This window comes from Capra hircus, chromosome 10 (assembly GCF_001704415.2).
Source record: "Capra hircus breed San Clemente chromosome 10, ASM170441v1, whole genome shotgun sequence".
Classification (NCBI taxonomy): Eukaryota; Metazoa; Chordata; class Mammalia; order Artiodactyla; family Bovidae; genus Capra; species Capra hircus.
In genome coordinates, this window is record NC_030817.1 from 18,227,039 (window position 1) to 18,244,885 (window position 17,847).

Here is a 17,847-nt window from a genome sequence, read left to right on the forward strand (position 1 = left end):
TAAAGAAATTAAATCAAATGCAATGAATTTTGCATTATGGAATGTGTGGTAGTGGTGGTCAGAATTTAAACTGGGATTTCTAAGTTTGCAAATACACTCTTCACCAGTCTCTCTTTACTGTCAGTACTCTTGTCATGTATCCCAGGAGGGTGGTTTATGGAAGGAAAGTATTATCTGAATAAACAGATGGTGGACAACCCTAGTAACCTGGGATTGAGTGCTTTCCTAGAAAAGATGCCATTTCTCTCTGTACCTTAAATTGAGTCTTGGAATTGGAGCAGCTATTTTTGGACAGTTCTCAGCAGTGTTTGTTTAACTGGTCTTTGTGAAAATCTCCAAATGTAAATGTTTAACATCCTCTGGAAACAAACCAAGTAAGATATGAGGTTGATAGCACTTGGCTTGAAAAATGTTGGGCCTAATAACAGTACTATTTAAAATACTTGATATTCATAGATATTTATGATATGTTGACACCAGAATCGCAGTTCTTAAAATTGTTTTCTTTCTTTCTGAACCCCTTGCATACTGACCCATGTAACTTTTCTTTGAACTCATCTTTGTCATTTGTTTGGGTTTAGACAAGGTTAATCTTTGACTGGAGGGCTATATTTTTAGCCAGTTTACTTGAAAGGAGGTTTGGAGATAGAAGAAGATGAAAGAAGTATTGGCTTTTTCCTTCACTACATCTTTTGTGGCTTCTTCCACTTCTGACTTGTGTCTGTTGATATCATGGATAACTTGAAGTTGGGTTAGATGGGAAGCGTTTTGTGTGTATTAAATGAGAGAATGTAAATTCTTAAATGAATAAATCATTAGATACAAGTTTTAATTCCTGTGTTATCATACTCTGTGATTTGGCTGCGTTTTAATTTTTTTTAGGTCTTTGTTTTCTTCTTTAATAAAGTGAAGGCATTGAGGAATTCTCTGGTGGTCCAGTGGTTAAGACGCCACACTTCCAATGCAAGATTTAGTCCCTGGTCAGGGAACTAGAATCCCACTAGGATCCGACATACTGTATTCCACCCCCACCCCCCAGAAAAGTGAAGACACTGGACTAGATGCTTTGTAAAGTTTTTTATTGGGGGGGGGTGCCGAAATATTTAAATTATTCTAAAAATTACACCGAAGGACTTACCTGCTGTTCCAGTGGCTAGGACTCTCTGCTCCCAATGCATGGGATGCGGGTTTGATCTTTTATCAGGGGACTAGATCCCATGTGCCCCAACTAACACCTGGTACAGCCAAATAAATAAATAAATAATAAAATTATAGTGAATAATACAAAGAATATAATTCAGTTTTTCCATATAGAAAATAAGTAGTACCAACACCACTTACTGAGTAGCACCCATTCTTCATTGATCTGTAGTGAGGATCTTTTTATTTTTTGGCTGTGCCTGGCAACTTGTGGGATCTTAGTTCCCCAACCTGGGATTGAACCTTGTCCTTGGCAGTGAAAATGCCGAGTTCAAACCACTGGACTGCCAAGGAATTCCCTACAGTGAAGATCTTCGAGTCATATGTAATGTTCTGTATACACACATGGGCCTGTTTTTATACTCTCTCTCTCTGCCTATCCCTGAGCCAGTACTACTCTGTCTTTATTTACTGCAGTTTTGTAATAAATTTAGATATCTGGGATGGTGAGGCACCATAATTCTCCCACTTTATTATTCTTTAAAATTATTGTGATGATTCTTCTCTGTTAGTCTTTAAAATTCTTTGATTTTTTTTGTATAGTACTGTAATAGACTTCCCTGGTGGTAATTGGAAGGACTGATGCTGAGGCTGAAACTCCAATACTTTGGCCACCTCATGTGAAGAGTTGACTCATTGGAAAAGACCCTGATGCTGGGAGGGATTGGGGGCAGGAGGAGAAGAGGACAGCAGAGGATGAGATGGCTGGATGGCATCACTGACTCGATGCACATGAGTTTGGGTGAACTCCGAGAGTTGGTAATGGACAGGGAGGCCTGGCGTGCTGCGTTTCATGGGGTTGCAAAACTGAGCAACTGAACTGAACTGAATCAGTACCTTCATATTGAATGTGTAAAATGAACAACAGCCAGTTATGTGCTATAAAGCTTATGGGTAACGGTGTCACAAGTTAATGTCAGTAAAAATATGACTCTTGACTTTTGAGAATATAAATAAAATACTTGGCATTTCTTTGTAGAAATGTTTAATTAAATTACTTTGAAATTAAGCTGGGTCTAGTATTAAATATCTTGAATACTCCCCTCAACTCCCTGCCCCAGTCCGTGCTCCTTTTGATTACAGTTTGGAAAGAGTAAGCAAGATTTTTGAAAAATTGTTGTTTAGACAAATAGTTTAAAACCACTTTAAAAAAACCTGATAAATTTCACATGAAATTGATGAAATATGCTTTATGAGCACCTTTTACTATAAAACTAATTGTCTGTATAAGTGCCATCATTTTGAATTTAGACCTGGAAAGAACACTAGTTTTCATTTACTTGAAAATGCTTCATATTTTCATTTTATAGTGAACAAAGTTGAGTTTTGTATCACACACTGAAAATTTTGTTTCCGTTTCCTAACTGCCACTGTCAAACATTGCAGTAGAACTCTAGTTCCTCATGCTGTTGATCTCCTCTCTTTATATACTCTTTACTTTGTCCCTTTTTGTCTTTTCATTGAGGATGTTTGATCTGTTTTGAGTGCTTTTTCTCTGTTATCCTTCCAAGCCTAGTAGAGCCATCTCCTCACATGAGGCTTTCTTATGCATCACCTTCTCTACATTACATCTCTTTCTCTTTTGATTCTGTAGTACTTTGTACCAGTGTTGTATGGCATACTGTCTGCTTTGCGTTATAGTTACATATACCGTCCCTTCCTCCTACCCACAGTGATATTCTGTACATACTGGGAACAGGCTCCTGGTTACTTTGACTTGCTCTTTGTAAGCCCCACAGTTTCCTGTCATAGTTTCTTTTGTGTAGTGTGTCCTTAGTAGTGTTGGAATTGAATTAATTTAATAATCTCTGCTTTTATGGAGCTTACGGAGTAGTGGAAGGAGGTGCACAATAAGAAGATAGATAAATACATAGAAAAATTGCCATTTGAAAATAATGAATAGTATGTTATTATGAGAGAATAATAGGGGAACCAGTTTTGATCTTTTTGGTAAAGGCCACACTTAGGATTGACATTTAAGTTGATATGAAGAATTCAGAGGAGCCACCATGAGGAGAGTTGGAGGTAGCGCATTTTGTACATGTGGGAAGACTAAAGCAGGAAGGAACTTGAATTTTTGAGAAACTGAAGTGAGGCTGGAACTTAATGAATGTGAGGAAGAATAGTTTATAAGATGAAGTTAGACATAAAGAAGCCAGATTGCAGAGTGCCTTGTAGGTTGCTATAGGAAGGTTTTACTTTGTTCTAAATGAAATGGCATGCCATTGAAGGATTTTAAACAGAGGATAATATAAATATGCTTTACACATTAAAAAGATCCTTATGGCTACCATCTGATAATTGGATTGTAGAGGAAGGGAGCAAGAGGGAAAGCAGGAAGAGCAATTAGAATGGTGGTGGAGGTATAGATAGAAGTGGATGGATTTAAGATAACATTAGAATTTTTAAGATTTACCAATTGGTTACATGTGAAGAAGAAAAAGGAATACGACTCAGGGTTATTCCAGATTTCTGGCTTGGTATTTGAGATAGAAGAGGACTAGGAAAACAACTTTTTTTTTTTTTCTTAAGAGGATGAGAATCATTGTTATGGACCTGTAAAATTTCAAGAGACACCTAAATGATAACTTTGGGATATTGGAAACTGGAGTTTAAGGAGAGGCGGTAGTGGAAATTGTCATTGTATAGATGAAATTTAGAGCTGTGAGGAAAGGGTGAGATCAACTGTCTGGTTCTTAGCTTGAAGGAACTCCAAATATAGCTATCTGGTGAAGAAAAAGCGATTGTTACATAGGGGGAAACCAGGATTTGTCATGTCATGGAAACCAAGAGAGGAGAGATTTAGTGCTCATTGGAATTACCAGAATGGAAATGATTGGTGATCGTGTGTTTGTTGTTCCCTGTATGTCCCTCCAGATTCGCTCTTGCCCTTTTCTTCCCTGCTTGGTGCCTCAGAAGGCTGCCCTCTGTTAATTGCATTACCAAGGCTTCCTTGCTTTCTGATTGCAGGTTGCATTCAACCAGGAGATGACTGCGTTCAGTTTGGGGGGATGTTACAAATTTGATTGTGGAAAGAACAGGAAGCTTTCATCTGATAGCTTCTATTTTCTTAATAAAAGTGTCAAAAGAGTTGGGAGGAAATGGAGAGAAAGGGAGAAATGTTCAAGAACTGAGGAAAAAGTGTAAAGCAGCAACTCCAGCGAACTTTCAGAGCAAAATTGAAACTGGACAGGACCCTGTGGGGTCCTGTCAGGTGCAGAGGCCTGTCTGTGTCCCTGTTTCTGCTTTGTAGAAAAAAAGCTTTTAGCCTGCTCAACCTTTCCTGTGTTCCAAAGGGCAGATTCAAACAGTTGCTATTTAGGGGATGAAGAAATGGCAGAAAGAAGCCACAGTGCAGCAGTGGACAGGGTCCTGGTTCCTCCTCAGGAGATGTGCGTAGCATTTAGATCCATCTTTTGTCTGAGTTCTGCAGGAACTAAGGTCCTCCACCCAGTGGAGTGTGGTAACTTCAGTCAAAGCATAAGCACGTGGACCCCAGACTGATTGGAGCCAGAGGCTGATGACTGAGATTTGTGGAACACCACCCTGTTATGTCATCACCAACCAATCAGAAGAAGATCACACACGTTATAGCCTTTCCTTGTAAATTTTACTTATAAAAATTCTTCCCTGAAAACCATCAGGGAGTTCAGGCCTCTTGGGCGTGAGCCACCCCATTCTCCTTGTTCAGTCCTTGCAATAAACCTTTCTTCACTCCAGACTCTGATATTTTGGTTTGTTTGACTTTTCTGTTTGTCAGGCACACCAACTTGGTTGAGGTTGTTAAGTGTAAATTTATGACAGTAACCGTTTGGCCTGGATATATGATTTTCTTCAATATTCCATTGCTCTGCTGCAGTCATAGAGAAAGTTAGCTGGAGTTGTGCTAGGAGAGTGTGAAGGGGAGAGAGATCTGATGAACACTGAACTGAATTCGAGGAGTGATTATTATTTGATGGACTGTGAAATCTAAGCTAGATAAAAAAAAAAAAAAAGAGGGACTCCCTGGAGGTCTGGTGGTTAAGCCTCCAAGCTTGCACTCTAGAGGGCACGGCTTTGTTTCATGGTTGAGACGCTAAGACGCTGCATGCTGCACAGTGTGGCCACACAGAAAACAGCATGAAACCAGGAGATTGATAGGGAGGAAGTGGAGGGGGTATGAACAGGTTCTCTTCTTGAGAACTAAGAATTATTTACGATGGCCAGTTGAACAAGTGAATTGGGAAGATCAATTTTTTTGTCTTTCTCATTTACGTTCCAAATGACCAGAATCTGTGCAGACTTTACCACTTGGAACCTTCTATTCTCTTTTAAAATATTTACTTATTTATTTGGCTGCACCAGGTCGTAGTTATGGCACATAGGATCTTTGATCTCCATTGTGGCAGGTGGGATCTTTAGTTGTGGCATGCAAGATCTTTAGTTGTGGTATGCATGATCTAGTTCCCTAACCAGGGGTCGAACCCAGGCCCCCTGCATTGAGAGCGTCAGGTCTTAGTCACTGGACCATCAGGAAAATCCCTGGAACCTTTCGTTCTAAGTAGACAGTTTAAACCTGCGTTCTAACCAGATTGAAGTACGCGCGTGCACACACACGCACACAGAGTTAATGACGTATAGAGCTGAATGTGATTTCAAACATGATGTGTTTTAAAATATCTTTTTTGTCTATTTGTTAAGTACAGATATTTTTCAATATGAATAATACTTATCAAATTAACTTCCTTTGTTTACTTCTACTTTCTATAAATAGGACACAGGAAAACACTTTTCCTCTGGTAAATATCTGGATCTATTTAGAATCTTTCTATGAAGTTTGTGACATAAGATCTAAACTTAACTTTTCCTTAAAATCTTTAAAAAACATTTTCATTATTGGTATTTGTTTAGATGCTAAATTGTGACCAACTCTTTTGCGATCCCATGGACTGTAGCCTTCCAGGCTCCTCTGTCCGTGGAATTTCCCAGGCAAGAATACTGGAGTGGGTTTTCATTTCCTTCTCCAGGGGATCTTCTGACCCAGGGATTGAACCCACGTCTCCTGCATTAGCAGGCAGATTCTTTACCACTAAGCCACCTGGGAAGCCATTATTGACATAGATTTTTGAAAAATAATTTGTCAGGTTCTTGTTGTTCAGGCGCTAGGTCATGTCTGACTCTTTGCCACCTCATGGACTGCAGCACACCAGGCTTCCCTGTCCTTCACTATCTCCTGAAGTTTGCTCAGACTCATGTCCATTGAGTCAGTGATGCCATCTAACCATCTCATCCCCTGGCATCCCCTTTTCCTCCTGCCTTTAATCTTTCCCAGCATCAGGGTCTTTTCCACTGAGTCAGCTCTTCACATCAAGTGGCCAAAGTATTGGAGCTTCAGCTTCAATGTCTGTCCTTCCAATGAATATTTCCTTAAGGATTGACTGGTTTGATCTCCTTGCTGTCCAAGGGATTCTTAAGCATCTTCGCCAACACCACAATTCAAAAGCATCAATTCTTCGTCACTGAGTTTTCTTTATGATCCAGTTCTCGTATCCATACATGATTACTGGAGGTTCTTAATATATAGTTAAACAAACACTTAACATAATGATCCAATAGTTCCATTCCTAGGTATTTATTCAAGTGAAATAAAACCTTATAGTCATGGAAACCTATATGTGAATACCCCAAACTAGAAACAAACCCAAATATACCTCACCTGGTGAATTGATAAACTTTGGTACATTCATAAAATGAAATACAGTTTGGCAGCGCATACATCAGCATGAATGGGTATCAGATACGTTATGACATTATGCTAAATGAAAGAAGCCAGACTCAAAAAAGATACTGTATGATTCCATTTTAATGATATCTTAGAATAAACATAACTAAAGAGACATAAAACTGACTATTGGTTGCCAGTGTGTGGGGGTACAGTTTTACTGCAAAGGACAGGAGGGAGTTTTCTGTGGTGTTCTATATTGTCTATGTATCTTAGTCACTCAGTTTGTGTTTGACTCTTTGTGATCCCATGGACTGTAGCCCACCAGGCTCCTCTGTCCACTGAACTATCCAGGCAAGAATATTGGAGTGTGTTGCCATTTTCTCCTCCAGAGGATCTTTCAGACCCAGGAATCAGACCCAGAGCTCCTGCATTGCAGGTAGGTTCTTTACCATCTGAGCTACCAGGGAAGTCCGCATTGTCTATATCTGTTCTGTATCTTGTTTGTGGTGGTGGTTACATGCCTATGTGTTTTTCAAACTCAGAAGTGCACACTCAAAAGTGAATTTTAGTATATATAAATTCTACCTCAGTTAAACTTTTAGCATGTAAAATGTCACCATATTAAAAGATATTTTGGAAAATATCTCAAGAAAATGTAGTTTGTTTTTAAGAGTTTGCTTATGTAACTTTTTGGGAGTAGAGAGTGCTGGGCAGGCATCATTGGTATTTGTAAACTTACTTGAAGCTCTAAGAAACGTGTACATGCTGAATTTGCATATAGCAAACATTCTTATTGTAAGTGTAAAAGAATGAATGTTATAATTAGTAAAGCCTGAGAGACTTAGAGTGTCTTTGCTTTACAGATAAAGAACCTGAAGCCTTGTTTAGGTAGCTCAAGTCACACAGCTGCTTAGTGGCAGAGGCAGGTCTAGTAATTAAGTGGTGCATTACTAATTTGATGCTTGTTTTACTAAAACACTTTATATTCTGAGTTATTTTTTTCTAGAGACTATTTTAAATTCCCTTTCAGAACCTTTCAATTGTGTCATCTTTGAGCTGGAAACCACTCCCTTCCTAGTGGTAGGAAAATCCTGTCTGGTTGATAATAGGAAGGCTAAGTTTGAGAGATACTACATCACTTGAAAGTTTGTGTAGACATAGCAAACAAATTTAGTTATAAAGACACTTTACTTTAACTGTGGGAAACTGGATGCTAGGTTTTGGGGTTTCAGGGACTACTGTTTAGAAATTGACTTTTGTAACTTCATTACATAAAAAATAATCTTTTAAAATTATTATGATTATTGGTTTGTTGGGAAGTAAGAAAAGGTTTAATAGTGTTAGGCTCCTTCTTGTTACCTTAAGTGATGAAGATTTATAAATACTGAGATGTAGGTGGAAGCCCTGGAGATGGTCTTAATAGTTATACATTCAGGAAATGGATAATGGAATATCCTTCAGAATGTAACAGCAGGTTTAGTTGTTTTTTATTCTTGAGACTCAGCTAACTTTCATTGTCTGTCTTGTGTTTACCTCCCTCCTTGTATAGTAGTTTCACATTTGCCACTGGATCTTAGTTCTAGAACCAGGCTTAGAGTTCCTACCCCTCAGAGATATTGTTGACATTGTGGATATTACAGACTCAGTCACAGACCTAGCAGGTGATTTCTTTCTTGGTTTTGAAGCTGTGTCTGTATCCTGCAACCTTCCTAGGGATAATTTCCTGCCAGCCATAGCCCCAGGTGGAGTTGGCTGTTGTTTTCTTTACACGGGAGCCCTAACCAGCCTTAGCTCTGACCTAGCTCTGCTAAGTCCTCTTTTTGAACTGGAGTGCTTTTAGACCCTGATCTCCAGGGAAGCCAAACTCCCAGCTGCCTCTGCCTGTATAGATCAGGAACCCAGTGGGCCCCTGGCTTCAGCCTCATACCATTTTGCATCTGTGTTTCTTATCACTGCCTGAGACATATTGTTTTTTGAGCCAGCTATGTATTGTTTTTTATATATTTGATACATTCATATGTTATTTGGATGAATTTACTGTACCATTTTGACTAGAAGCCTTTTACTTGTTGTTCAGTGGCTAAGTTGTGTCTATTTGCCACCCCATGGATAGCAGTATATGAGGCTCCTCTGTCCTCCACTGTTTCCTGGAGTTTGCTCATATTCATGTCCATTGATCAATGATGCCATCCAACTATCTCATCCTCTGCTGCCCCTTTCTCCTGTTGCCTTCAATCTTTCCCAGCATCAAGGTCTTTTCCAATGAGTTGGCTCTTTGTATCAGGTGACCAAAGTATTGGAGCTTCAGCTTCAGCAACAGTCCTTCCAGTGAGTATTCAGAATTGATTTCCTTTAGGGTTGACTGGTTTGATCTCCTTGCAGTCCCAGGGACTCTCAAGAGTCTTCTCCATCACCACAGTTTGAAATTATTCATTGTTTGGTGCTCAGGCTTCTTTATGATCCACCTCTCACATCTGTACATAACTACTGGACAGACCATAGCTTTGACTCTATGGATTGTTGTTGACACAGTGATGTCTCTGCTTTTCAACACGCTGTTTAGATTTGTCATAGCTTTCCTTCCAAGGAGCAAGCGTCTTTTAATTTAATGGCTGCAGTCACCATCTGCAGTGATTTTGGAGCCCAAGGAAATAAAATCTGTCACTGATTCCACTTTTTCCCCTTCTGTTTGCCATGAAGTGATGGGACTGGATGCCATAGTCTTAGTTTTTTCAATATTGAGTTTCAAGCCAGCTTTTTCACTCTCCTCTTTCACCCTCATCAAGAGGCTCTTCAGTTCCTATTCATTTTCTGCCATCAGAGTGGTATCGCCTGTATATCTGAGGTTGTTGATATTTCTCCCAGCAGTCTTGATTCCAGCTTGTGATTGATCCAGCCTGGCATTTTGCTTGGTGTACTCTACATATAAATTAAACAAGCAGGGAGACAATATGTAGCCTTTTTGTACTCCTTTCCCAGTTTTGAACTAATCCATTGTTCAGTGGCCTATTCTAACAGTTGATTCTTGACCCATGTATAGGTTTCTATGTTTCTCAGGAGACAGGCAAGGTGGTCTGGTACTCTGATCTCTAAGAATTTTCCATAGTTTGTTGTGATCCACACAATCAAAGGCATGAGTATAGTCAGTGAAGCTGAAGTAGATGTTTTCTGGAACTCACTTGGTTTCTCCATGATCCAATGAATGTTGGCGTTTTGATCTCTGATTCCTCTGCCTTCTTTTTTTTAAGACATACATATTTTATTGAAGCATAGTTGACTTACAATGTTTCAGGTGCACAGCAAGGTGATTCAGTTATACAAATACACATATCATATTTTTGAAAGTATTTTCTAGTATAATAGAAATTTTGTTGCTTGTTGCATATATATTTTTTAATGAGAAATCAAGCATTTTATTCATACTGAGTAACACAAGTAGAATCAAAATGTCATAATATTTTTAGTTAGGCAAAAATTCATAAGTTATCTAACATACATATATTATACATATTTATATGTTGTATAGTTGCTAAGTCATGTTGACTCTTTGCAACCCATGGACTGTAGTCAACCAGGCTCCTCTGTCTGTGGGGTTTCCCAGGCAAGAATGCTAGAGTGGGTTGCCATTTCCTTCTTCAGGGTATCTTTTGTATACATATATATTTGTACTTTTCTACTTCTGTAGTTTTTGTACTACGCTTGATAAAGGCTTGAGAAAGAACATTGAAAAAAAGATGGAGAAATTGTGGAACATAAACTAAATGAATTCTGAGCACTGAATATGAAGTTAAAAAAGTGAAACAAGCTAGGTAAAAGTAAAAGATCATCATATAGCCCAGTTGTTTTTTAACATGAATGCTCATTAAGGAAACTTATTTGGAGCTCTGGAGAAAAAAAGCAATACCTGAGCATTTGTATTTTTCAAAAAGTTTCAAGGTAATTGTGATATGCATCTGAATTTTAAAAAGTGGTTACAGATTTTTCTATTAGATTCTAGTTTTGGTGATACAGAGTTCTCTTATCTTTCTGTTAACCAATCATGATATAGTGGTATTAAGTAATAGTTACGTAATCACAATAGTGAGAGTTGGACCATAAAGAAAGCTGAGTGCGGAAGAAGTGATGCTTTTAAACTGTGGTGTTGGAGAAGACTCTTGAGAGTCCCTTGGACAGCAAGGAGATGAAACTAGTCAGTCCTAAAGGAAATCAGTCCTGAATATTCATTGGAAGGACTGATGCTGAAGCTGAAACTCCAATACTTTGGCCACCTGATGCAAAGAACTGACTTATTTGAAAAGACCCTGATGCTGGGCAAGATTGAAGGCAGGAGAAGGGGATGACTGAGGATGGGATGGTTGGATGGCATCACTGACTCGATGGACATGAGTTTGAGCAAGCTCCGGGAGTTGGAGATGTATAGGGAAGTGTGGCATGCTGCAGTCCATGGGGTTGCCAAGAGTCAGACACGACTGAGCAAGTGAACTGAACTGAATCAAGATTGTGAAAAGATGTTTATCAGTTTTCACAATCAATAGCCAGACAGTGGGGTCAACCAGAATGATGTGGTAAGTGGAAGTGCATACATGCACATGTTTTCATCCACCTAGCCAGTCTGTGTCTTTGGTTGGTGCGTTTAATCCATTTACATTTAAGGTAATGATTGATATGTATGATCCTATTACCGTTTTCTTGTTTTGGGTTTATTTTCTGTAGGTCTTTTCTTTCTCTTCTGTTTACTGCATAGGGACATTTCTGTAGCATTTGTTGTAAAGCTGGTTTGGTGGTGCTGAATTCTCTTAACTTTGGTCTGTCTGGAAAACTTTTGACTTTTCCATCAAATCTAAGAGGGTCTTGCTGGGTAGAGTATTCTTGGTTTTAAGTTCTTCCCTTTCATCACTTTAAATATATCATGCCATTCCCTTCTGGCTTGTAGAGTTTCTGTTGAGAAATCAGCTGATAGCCTGATGGGAATTCCCTTGTATGTTATTTGTCATTTTTTCCTTGTTGCTTTTAATATTTTATCTCTGTCTTTAATTTTTGTCAGTTTGATTACTATGTGTCTCTGTGTGTTCCTCCTTGGGTTTATCCTGCCTGGGACTCTCTGTGCTTCCTGGACTTGGCTGACTATTTACTTTCCCATGTTAAGGAAGTTTTCAGCTGTTACCTCTTCAAATATTTTCTCAGGTCCTTTCTCTCTCTCTTCTCCTTCCAGGACCCCTATACTGCAAATGGTGTGTTTAATGTTGTCCCAGAGGTCTCTTAGGCTGACTTCATTTCTTTTCATTCTTTTTTCTGTATTCTGATCTGTGGCAATGATTTCCACCATTCTTCCAAGTTATTTATCTGTTCTTCTGCCTCAGTTATTCTGCTATTGATTCCTTCTAGTATATTATTCATCTCGTCTGTCTGTTCTTTAGTTCTTGTAGGTCTTTGGTAAACATTTCTTTCATCTCCTCAATCTTTACCTCCATTCTTTCCCCAAGATTCTGATCATTTTCACTATCATTATCCTGAACTCTTTTTCTGGAAGGTTGCCTGTCTCCATTTAGTTTTTTTTCTGAGGTTTTATCATGTCCCTTCATCTGGGACATAACTCTGCTTTTTCATCACGATTAACTTTCTGAAATAGGATTTTTGCGTTAGCCACTGTGAGACTGTTCTTCTGTCTGCCTTCTGATGGCTGAGGCTAAGAGGCTTGTGTAAGCTTCTTGATGGGAGGGACTGGCTATGGGAAAAACTGGGTCTTGCTTTGGTGGGCAGGGCTTTGTTCAGTAAGGCTTTAATCCAATTATCTGCTGATGGCTGGGATTGCACTCTCTCCCTGGTAGTTGTTTGGCCTGAGGGGACCCAGCCCTGGGGTCTAAGGGCTCTTTGTTAGGGTTAATGGTGAACTCCAGGAGGGTTTATGCCAAAGGGGAACTTCCAGTGCCCCTGCCCCTGTGGTGAGCCCCTGCCAACCCACACCTCCACAGGTGACCCTCCAGAACTAGCAGGTAGTTTTGAATCCATCTCCTGTGGGGTCACTGCTCCTCTCCTTTGGGTCTTGGTGCGTGCTAAATTTTGTTTGTGCACTCCAAGCCTGGAGTATCTGTTTCTCCCAGTCCTCTGGAAGTCCCTTAATCAAATCCCACAGGCCCTCAAGGCCAGATTCCCTGGAAATTCTTTGTCCATTTGTCAGATCCCCAGGCTGGGAAGCACAGCAGTGTGGGAACTTCTTTTGTAATACTGTTGTCCAGGCTGTGGGTCACCCACCTGGTGGATATGGGATTTGATTTTACTGTGAATGTGCCCCTCCTACCATCCTGCTGTGGCTTCTTCTTTCTTTGGATATGGATTATCTTTTTTTTTGGTGAGTTCCAGTGTCTTCCTGTCGATGGTTGTACAACAGTTAGGTGCAGTCTTGGTGCTCTCGCAGGATGAGATTCCTCTGCCTTTTCTAAATCCAGCTTGTACATCTGGAAGTTCTCAGTTCACATACTGCTGAAGGCTATCTTGAAGGATTTTGAGCATAACCTTGCTAGCATGTGAAATGAGCACAGTTGTATGGTAGTTTCAGCATTCTTTGGCATTGCCCTTTGGGATTGGAATGAAAACTGACGTGAGTTTTCCAAATTTACTGACATACTGAGTGCAGCACTTTAAAAGCATCATCTTTTAGGATATTAAATATCAACTAGAATTCCATCACCTCCGCTAGTTTTGTTTGTAGTAATCCTTCCTAAGGCCCACTTCAGGTCACACTGCAGGATTTCAGCTCTAGGTTAGTGACCACACTATTGTGGCTAAATTCTTAGAATGATACCTAGCATAAAGTCAGTTCTTTATATATGGCACCTGTTGTATTTTCAGTGAGTCCTAGAATTTCTTGTTGTTTTCTGTGTTTAGATAGTATGGATAGATAAATAGATGTATGTGCTTGTGCATGCTAAGTGACTTCAGTCGTTTCCCACTCTCTATGACTCTGTGGACTGCAGCCTGCCAGGCTGCTCTATCCATGGGATTCTCCATGCAAGAATACTGGAGTGGGTTGCCATGCTTTCCTCAAATAGATGTCTACTTGTGTGTGTGTGTGTGTGTGTGTGTGTGTGTATTTATATACATGTGCCACTCCAGTACTCTTGCCTGGAAAATCCCATGGGTGGAGGAGCCTGGTAGGCAGCAGTCCATGGGGTCGCGAAGAGTCAGACATGACTGAACGCCTTCACTTTCACTTTTCACTTTCATGCTTTGGAGAAGGAAATGGCAACCCACTCCAGTGTTCTGCCTGGAGAATCCCAGGGACGGTGGAGCCCGGTGGGCTGCTGTCTATGGGGTCGCACAGAGTCGAACACGACTGAAGCGACTTAGCAGCAGCAGCAGCACTATATATATCCACACTGTTTAGATAGATGTCTATTTATAGTGTGCATATATGTATTGTGTGTGTGTGTGTGTGTATATTTGTGTATCTATATAGTTATCCCAAAACACTTGTCAGTCATTATTTGAAATTTTAGCAAATGTGTCTGGGGGTTATGGCATATATGGAGGTTTTGAGGTGGGATTTGTTATTGTTGTTGTTTTCATTTTTTCTTTATTATTATTATTTTACAAACCCTTGTGTCGAGTTGGGTGGAGCATTTAAATTGAATTTCAATCTATGTCCTGGCAACCTTGAATTGGAAAATTTTCAGGAGAAATTGGAATTTTTTTTCAATATTGTAAAGTGCTGAGGTGCTGTATTCTTTGTGGTATTCCAGTAATTGATAATTCTTTTAAGCTCTATTGCATGTACTTTATATTAGCTGCTAATAAAAAAATCAGTACAGTTTGTGTGGATATCATAAGAAATTATGGACATTGTAATGGAGTGGACTTTAAGTCAGGAAAATGGAATGTTGAAAGTATACATGAGGGGCTCCCTGGTGTCTCAATGCGGAGGAGTCCACCTGCCAATGCAGGAGACATGGATTGTGGGACGATCTCTCATCCGCAGAGCAGCTGAGCCCACGTGCCGCAACTGTTGAGCCTGTTCTCTAGAGCCCTGGAGCCGCAACTAGTGAACCTGTGTGCCGCAGCTGCTTGAGGCTGGTGTGCCCTGGAACCCATGCCCTGCAACAAGGGCAGCCACCACAATAAGTCCTCGCACCGCAACTACAGAGTAGCCCCCCACTTGCTGCCACTAGAGAAAAGCCTGCACAGCGGCGAAGACCCAGCACAGCCAAAAATTAGTTAAATAAGTAAATATTTTTAAAAAGTGTACATGAGTGGGGAAGAAAGGTGGTTTTGAGGTAGAGGTTTTGGCTTCAACAACCATAGTTATGCTGAGGTAAAAATCTTCTTTGGGAAAGAGGCACGAAAAAGAGGGATAAAGTATTAATTAGACAAACTTCCAGTTTGTATTTTAGTTTTCATATGCTTGTGTATTGTAACCCCTAAAGACTTTAGTCTGTTAAAGTTTACCCATTAATTCAAAAGCGTAAATTAAAATTTTTTTCTTTTAAAATAGAAATGTCAACTATTCTTGGATGTTGGCTTTGAATTAGTGGAGGGGTGAGTCTGATAGCTTATCATCTATTACTGTTTTTAAGGGGATCCTGAATTGATTATTCTACTGTGTAGAGAGATTGTGCTTGGTAATAAGTGATTTTACTTTATTTCTTTGACTGAAATAATAAGACACACTACTTCCTTCTTGCTCTTACCTCAAGCCCTGAGTAAGCCTTTGTTTTTATTTTTATCTTATATTGTAAACTGCTGTGTGTGTCTAGGTGTTTGGAACCATGAAAGTGTATTACCAAGTAAGAAGCATGGCATAATGCCATTTAGAGTTTTAAAGTTAATCTACCAGTCATGAATAATAAGAACTAATTCAATATGTCATCCCATCAGGTTGTCATTTTCAGGTGAACTTTAGATGTTCAGAGAGTACTGATCCATCCATCTAATGACTGCATTTGTGCTACTTTACTTAAGTTGATAAAATCTTAATGGTTATGTATTTCTCCCCAAACTGAAAGGTTTTTTAAAAATACTTTGTTAACTCTTTAATTGTCAGAAGATCAGTCCTGGGTGTTCATTGGAAGGACTGATGCTAAAGCTGAAACTTCAATACTTTGGCCACCTGATGCGAAGAGTTGACTCGTTGGAAAAGACCCTGATGCTGGGAGGGATTGGGGGCAGGAGGAGAAGGGGATGACAGATGATGAGATGGCTGGATGGCATCACCAACTTGATGGACATGAGTTTGGGTGAACTCCGGGAGTTGGTGATGAACAGGGAGGCCTGGCGTGCTGCAGTTCATGGGGTTGCGGAGAGTCGGACACGACTGAGTGACTGAACTGAACTGTGTTGGAATTCTTAATTTAAGCAGAGGTTTCATTAGGATTCTGATCCAGAATCTTTCCGATATAAGGAAATAATTAGACACTATTTATCATGATAATTGCTAAAATTTTACTTTTTAATTATTTTTCTTTTTTCAGTGTGAGATGAGACTTTTAACATTTTAAAATTATTGAGAAATAACTGATATGTGTAGTATAAGTACAACTGTTTGTCATCTATCAAAATAGATGGAAGCTTTATATTGAGCCTTTGCCGTTGACATTTTTGTTGTACTGACTGACAAATTTCCTTTGATCTGTATTGCCCTTTTTTGGGCCTTTGTGAAGCAGATAGAGTTTGAGGGAAAGATCACAGTATTTGAAATCAGAGGATTTAAAGTCCTGTCTCATGTCAATTTACTTGCTCTGTGACTTTTCACCTGTTGAGATTATTCTTTTCAAATTACTTGTAAAGAAAACAATGATATCTGTCTCATAGCATTGTTGTCAATATTAAAATTAAATAAAATGCTTTGTGACCTATATCATAACTCTTAAGAATGTTACAGGGTATTTTTCAGTTGTGATGTTTGTTGTCTTTTAGCAAAATAGGAATGCTCTTTGCTTAGTCACTCAGTCGTGTCCGACTCTTTGCGACCCTATGGACTGTAGCCTGCCAGGCTCCTCTGTCCATGGGGATTCTCCAGGCAAGAAGACTGGAGTGGGTTGCCATGCCCTCCTCTGGGGGATCTTCCAACCCAGGGACTGAACGTACGTTTCCCTCATTACTGTCTGAGCCACCAGGGAAGCCCAGAACAGCAATACTGTCCTTAAAGATTTCCGTTGTATGGATGGCATACCAACTTTCGATTTGATGTATCAGTTTTATTTAGGGTGAATATCCTTTGGTTTTTGTCTGCGTTTATATTTTCCCTGATGGTAAATTTCTTCACTGTGTGAGGATTCTTCCTTTGCCAAAGGTAGAAAATGGTTAGACTTTATCATTACATTTAGCTTCATGATGTCATGAAAAATAAGGCCTGTCTAGAGTCTAAACTGGGAGCCAGCTTTTCTCGAAGTCACTGGTTCTCAGTGGGGTCAGTACCTGCCCATGTTGTGCTTGGATCTTTGAGGGTGCACTTTTGGTTGCCAGTGATTAAGGTGGGGTAGGTACAGCATTGGCATTCAGTGAGCAGGAATCACGAATGCCATACATCCCACAAGATACGAGACAGTTCTGCATGGATTTTGAACATTTCCCCATACCTTCTTATGGGTGAAAAACCTGTTTGTACTCATCTGATTCTAATTTGGTTTTACATTTAAACACAAAGTGTTTTTTTTGCCTGGCTTTAATAGATATTGAATTTTCCAGGAATGTAACTGCTGAGTAAACGGAGGGCAAATTGTACTTTGTTTTGTTCAGAAACAAGAGTTGTTTTTAACTGTTTTGGAAAATCTTATTATCAGTGGCATTGCTGCTTATGGTATTTGATTTCCCAACACAGATCATTTGTGCCAATCTTCATTTGTAACTGTCATGTTCATAGTATTTCTGTGTGTGGGAGCAAGTGTCTATTTCCTTATTAATATAAATTCTAGGATGGTTATATTGGAACATTAATTATTAAAATATTT

The 17,847-nt window shown here is 39.5% G+C and overlaps 1 protein-coding gene across 8 annotated transcripts in view; it reads left to right on the forward strand.

The window, feature by feature from the left end:
- Nucleotides 1-17,847, forward strand: part of NUMB (NUMB, endocytic adaptor protein) — a 169,417-nt gene that overhangs the window by 17,822 nt on the left and 133,748 nt on the right. Inside the window, exon 1 of one of the 8 annotated variants that reach the window (XM_013967273.1) lies at nt 7,323-7,340. The exons of the other annotated variants lie outside the window; for them this stretch is intronic. The gene's annotated coding sequence lies outside the window, so the exon portion shown is untranslated. Of the gene's footprint in view, nt 1-7,322; nt 7,341-17,847 lie in introns of those variants that run through there. 8 annotated transcript variants of the gene reach the window in all.